The following is a 6,782-nucleotide window of genomic DNA, read 5'->3' as shown; positions in this document are numbered from 1 at the left end:
GCTGACAAATTGACTAGATGCAGGGTCTCAGCATTATCTGTGTATTTGTTTTACGTAATCTAAACAGAGTGGTTCTGTGTTCTTCTAGTGAGTGGACCATTCAGGATTTGTCTAAATTGAGCTGTAGGTGTGTATTGCAGCATGCTCCAAAATCCTCATCTGGACCAAGAACTTCTTTAGAGCATGTCCTGGTTCCCTTCCTGATGTTGTACCCGAGTTTCCCTCTCATGGACCGCAGCATGCCCAGGGAGTGAAGAGGTTAGCACACTCTGGAGTCTCTCACTGTGGCTGCATCAGGACATATCTAGGCAGTATACACAAGAATATCTGGACCTTAAAGTTCAGAAGTTTTCAGAGTTTCATCAGTGTAGAGATCATAGGTGTTAGTTAGGGACCTGATACTGGCTTCTAGCAGTCACCGAGGCATTTGGTTGAGACTCCACTGAGCTATCCTTTCCAATCCAGTCTTGAATAAATCCCTAATTGGGAGTGCCTGGAGGAGGCGCTGTAGAGTTATAATTTAAATACAGGTGCACAATTTAGGCCCTTCAAGTCTCACAAAAAAGCTGCATATTTTTGCTAACAACCTAACCACTGCATCTATAAGTGCTTTCAGAGTTCTTGGGTATGCCACCTGGACATGATGACTCTTATGATTTTAAAATGATAGGATTGCTCTGATTTATCTTGTAGCTACTCTCCAGTCTGAGAGAATGCCTTATTTTCACTACTAGAAAAGATCAGGTCAAGGGTAGTCATCTTCCCTTCATATTCACCAGTTTAGAACTGAAGTAGACAAGACAACATTGTCCTTCCTCAGACTGCCTAAATATTCTTTGATTATTCCCTTAAACTTCTGGTGATGCAGGAAATGCACAGATCCATTTAGAGCTGTACCAACCCTTCTAATTCCCTTCTTATCCTGTAGTTTACTATTCCTAAGGCTGTTTTCAGTAGTCAGTTTTGGAGCTGGACTCCAGAATTGGAAAGGACTGCACTTTGGCTTAGGTATTGCTGGATATCCATCATTTAGCCACACTGTTTTTTTTGGCAAATTGCTTTCCTTGTGTTCAGAGGTATGCATCTGTTTGAACATCTCCATGGTTTCCTTTATTTATTTATTCCTTTTATTAGTATTGTCATTTTACGGAACTCTACCAATTCACATATAATTAAAGTGGTTAGCATATGACTACTCTAAATGATAGCTACTGTGAATAACAAAAAAGTACAAAATATATTTAAGTAATAAACTGTTTTTTCTAAATAATAGGTGATTGAAAAATTCTTTTAAAAACTATAAAAATGAATATAGGAAGGCTGAAGCAGTATAGGACGTTCAATCAACTGTCATTTGAATTGCAACTTTAATGTGAACAGCATGAAAGAAAACAACTAATTTGAAAGACTTTGCTTTGCAATGCAACATTTCATACCTTTGCATTTAACCCGAGCTATCTTACTTACAATTTATATTTAATCTTTTCTGTTAGCAATAAATATACATAAAGAAATCTAACATTTCCAGACTTTTTCACTTCAAAAAGTCAAACAGATGAGTTCAGTATTGTTCCAAGAAACAAGTGAATACTTATTGCTAAATAGAAAAATCACACTCTCATTTTACCATAGCTAATGATAAAAGGAATCTTTGTCCTTTATTTTAGTCTGCTGGATAAGGCTTAGTTTAAAGGTAAATTCCATGTTTTGAGCATCCTGCTTTGCATGTTTTCAATAGGTCTCCTTTGTCGATGACCCTTTTCTGATCAACTGCAGTAATTCAGCCTGTTCTCCAGAGAAGTTCTGTGCTGATATCACACTGATAAGGTCATCCTATTGTTTTCTTTTATCAAGATATTATTCTTTCCATTACTCTCCAGATCTGGCATAGGTGAGTCTCTTGGGTTTTTCCCATTTGGTGTTCTCATTGGCTCAGCTTTTATCAGCTGTCTCGGCTCGTCCCTCCCCAGCACATTTCTAGTTAGCTTCTTCCACCAAAGAAGCTCAGATCAGAGACCGGGTCTGGCAATTTATCACCCCTGGTCCCCTGGCTGGGACCTTCCTGGGAGGGTGCCAGTGACTGAACACTATTATTTTTCACTCAACATCTTCAAAGGCAAATACCTTTGAGTGGGTACCCTTCCCAACTTGGGCAGGGGTGAAATTCCCAGTGTGACATTTAGGTACAGTCCAAAATCCAGAAGGTAAAAACCAGAAGCTTTAATGCCCAGGCAGCCCTGGGACAGTGTTCCTGACTATTCTGATCTTGAGCACCGCTCAGTGCCACGAAGCACCCCTACAAGGCAAAGCAGCAGACCAGCTGACTAGAGTAATGTTAGGGTTGAGTTGGCTCCTCACACAGCCCATAATTTAGGAGGTAGAAAGATGGTTTTAATGCAATCTTTGCCCTCTTGCACATGAGCTGCGTTTTTGGGTTGCACAGCACAAAAGCCAGCACTTTCTCTATTGAACAAAGCAACGCGTCCAGCTGCTCGGGTATTTTATAAGTGGTTGACTTTTTCCAGAGAGGCAGGGCACAATAAAAAGCTTTTTCATTTTGCTTTTCAAACAGAAATACAGAATACATTACAATGCTACAGTAATCAGTACCTATGTTATTTGAGCCAGTGTTTAATCTAGATTAAGGTAATCAAGATAATAATAAAGCGTAGATGATTTCAAAATGTACCTCCATATACTTTAGGATACCAATGCTTCATTAACTGTCATCACATTTACAAAACAAGTTTCAAAATTCAAATTAAAAAGTGCAATCCATCCTATGTTTCCAATAGAGGGCACACACAGCACTTCGCAGAATGAAGTCTTTGAAATCTGCTTTAACTAACTGATGTGGCAGAACTACTGCCAAATCATGATCAGATTCCTATAGAAATTAATAATTTGAGTAACCTGCTAAGTTGGGAATGTATCTCTGGTTTGCTTCAGAATATGCAAATTTTAATTATTCAGAAAATCAATGTGAGTTTTCCTTACTTTTTTGCCCATCTTTCTACAATGTGTAAATAGTTTTCTGAGAGAAGATGGGCGATATTTTCAAAGGGTAGACTGCAAATGGATTTTCTGTCTATACAGGACAGTGCTCAGCACTCAGCATTAAGAAGTGCAATTTAATCTCTACTCAAAATGATTTGACTTTAAAGAATTTCAAACAGCCACAGCATCGCTTTTTGTTTTGTTTTGTGTTCACTTATTTTAGAGAGTTAGCGAAACAGAGCCTGCCAGCAAGCTGGAAAGCTTTCTAGCACCGAGCAGATGTGTTACCTGATAGCCACTGAATTCAGTGTTTCACAAGGACCATTTCATCTCATCTTGATAATAGTCTGGATGTAGCTGCTATCAGAACTGATTGAACTACACTGTCAGACAACATAGAGATGATGCGCAATTGTTTCTGTCCTGAAGATATGACCATGCCCACATTCCTATCCAACCTGTATTTTAGAATAATCTTTGCATTCCTCTCAAGCACTCGTTTACAGCACAAACTTTCTATTATCTAAATCTGGTTATTAGCCCATCCTGGCAAGCAACAGCAAGCCTAATTTATGCACTTACTGCAAGCTCATGGTTGACTATAACATTTAAAGTAACTGGGCACAGATGTTCAAGGAAACTTAGAGACATGTGGACACAACAGATAAGGTCTCCACAGCCTACACTGGCCATTTTGGAAATTGATTGAGATTCAAGTTCTTGTTCTTTATCTTCAAGGCTTTCCCAAACTTCATGCTGGTAAAGGCCACATAAAGTGTTCACAGTAAAGATCATGGTTAATAACTACTTGGGAACTGTCCCTGGTCAGAAAAAAATCCATCCTGCAGCAGCCACTTGCTTGCAGTCTTTGCCCCAGAAGTTCCAGCACCTCTCACGCCTTGACACCCAGCGCTCCACGTTTCTTCTCCTGCAACAGCTGAGCAAATTTGTGTTCACATACTAAACAAATAAGCAGAAGTCCTTGCCTGTAGTATGCGCTTCTTTCCCTGTGGTTGAACATGACAAATATTAGTTGCACTGGCTATATCTTGATTGCATGACAGATACTTCCCATGAGACACTCCAGCCATTTAGACCGGGGACCAGGTCCCTTTCAGTCTTTCCTTGGCTTTCCATCTGTGGAAACTGTGGCATGGAGAAGCGGAGGCATGATGTATGATTATCTCTTAACATTAAGTCAGGGTAAAATTAGTTATACCCCTGGAACTGAGAAATGAGAAGTGTTCCACGGTCCCACAGTTCAGACATAGCCATTATCTAATAGCTGCGCTTATAGCCATCGCTTATAGCAGTGCTGGACTGGGACACTGCAGTGATGAGCACAGCGTAAAAAACTGTATAGAATAGCCCAGCAACACAAGCTTCTAGTGCTGTCTGGAAAATAGCTCAGGATATGCGTAGGATGCAACACTGCATAACTAGAAGATGGTATTTCTGCATAGTAAATATACGCCTCATTTTTGTTCTCATTTTCCTCATTCCTGTCCATCCATAGTGCCAAATGTTGTGTGTTGTTTTTTATAAATAGACAAACATTTTTTAGTAAACATACTTAACAAATGGCCTTAATAAATAATACACTTGAGAAGTTTCTCCCCTTTTGCCTTGCCTGTGATTAGCCCCAGTCCTACTGGCTCTGCCTGGCTGCAGCATCTCCTAAGGGACTGTCTCCCAGTTTAGCACAGCTTAAACACAGGGCTGTAAATTGAACCTTACCCTTTCCAACCACTCCCTGTTATTCTGTTTGCCCAAGATAAGGGAGACCTGTTTGTTTAAGGATAAACTGTCGTGTACTGCTATTTAGGACCTGGTTCAGCATTCCCAAGCAGCACTTAGTAAACTGAGGCAGGCAAGTCCTGCTTCCAGCTATTTATTTATGTGTCTGCATCACGCAGCTTCATGTACTGTGAAACTAACAGAACTGCTAGGGCTGTAAAGTAACATGGCAAAAAAAATAGTTATTTCTTGTCCATATAATTTTCTCAGTCTGATTCATTGCATTGCCACACAAACAGCTGAGATGGTGTAACAACACGCAGGATTAGGAAGGTGAATGCATGACCAGGAGCTCGGGCAGAGGAAGGAGGTCTGTTCACACCAACATTGTCACTGAAAACTTGTTCACACTTTCTACCATTTGCTGTCATACACCCTGTGACAATTTCTTCAACTTTCTGTGAAAGGTTTGAAAGCTTCTCTGCTAGTCATATCCCAAGAAAATAATTTATCACAAAATTCAATTAAAATATTTAATCTGCAACAGTCCTATGCCAAATTAAGTTCTCACTGAATTCAGGAGGAAAGACTCTTTCAAGTTCCTCTGTTTTTCTTAGTGGACTTCTCCTGCCACTAAATTTAGTGGACAGGATTCCAGAGTGCCCAGGACCTGATGCTCAGTCTCAGCAACATTTTACAATCATGCTGTATATATATACACCTAGCACCTGTAGGTTCAGGGCAGCAGAAAATCACATCAATTAGATTATTCCTAAATATTTAATATGGACTTAGTTTATGAAGCAAAGAGAGTGTGTTTGGAGAATGCAAAGAGAGTCTTGTTCTCATAGCCCCCAATGTCCATTGCAACACTTTTTTTTTATTATTTATTTTAGGAATACAAATCCAATATGACTTGGCAAAAAATTAAAAGGAAAAATCCTAATCCTTTTTTTCCCCTGCTTATATTTTATCAGCCATAGAAATGATTTTATTAGTACCAGTAACATAGTGAGTAAATAGAGCACAAGACTGAGACAGGAATTTGTGATAAGGTTGTAATCACCATGGGAGAGGACTAACAAATCTTTATCAACTACATATTAACTTTATAAAAGTAAACAAAAACTTATAAAACATCCTCATTGCATGCAACAAAAAATGTTAATAGAAGTGCAAAGTAGAGCCCATGCTCTTTGAATGGGCTCAATTGAACGAGCTCCCACAAAAATATTTACTGCTGTAGGCTAAGGACCATGCTGATACTCTGCCTGAAAAAAGGAATAAGTTGAGGCTGAATATAAGTGATTCAAAATGAATCTAATTAGTGGATGAAATAAGTAAAGGAAGAACTGTAGTTGGTCCTAAAAAAACTCCAAATAAACCCAAAAGGATTAGCTGGAGGATAACTAGTCAAAATATTCTCAGGGAAGGGAGAAAAGGGCTCAGATCTCTGCTCCACTACAGTGACTTTCATTTAATCCCAAAAATATGCCTCCACTAATAACAAAGGGTTACTGCCTGAGCAAGTGAGGATCTCAGGTTGAGAAATGTGAGATCCTGTGTTGTCTGTTTACTCTCATCTCTTCCTTTTCTTCCGCTTCATTTGCATCTGCTCTCTGCCAGCTTGCATCTACTCCTTTGGTGGATCCAGAAGGGTGGATTTGAACAAAAAAGAAAGAGAAAACTCGCAGTCTCAGTGAACACAATCTGAGGCTTCTGGCATCCAAATGGACAGAGCCTGTGAATTAGGTAAGTGCCTAATTGATTGGCTGGGTAGAAAGAGGAAAGTAAAAGCCTTTTGGATCACAGCAGAAGCAGATTTTTTTTTTTTTTTCATTTCTCTCTTCTGTTCTATTAAGAACCAATATAATTACATTTCTGTTTTGGATGTGGTAATAAATACTTCTGTTTGTTTTTATCTTGGTTTCAGATAAGGTTGATTTCTAGGTAACTCTCTGTCCCTGTGAATTTACTGACATTTAAACCAGGAATATTGGGATATGTTAGCAGTCTTTAGATTTTCAGCATCTTGATGGTGATACCCA

This window comes from Tauraco erythrolophus, chromosome 9, assembly GCF_009769465.1.
Source record: "Tauraco erythrolophus isolate bTauEry1 chromosome 9, bTauEry1.pri, whole genome shotgun sequence".
NCBI lineage: Eukaryota > Metazoa > Chordata > Aves > Musophagiformes > Musophagidae > Tauraco > Tauraco erythrolophus.
Note: the sequence above shows the minus strand (reverse complement) of the source record.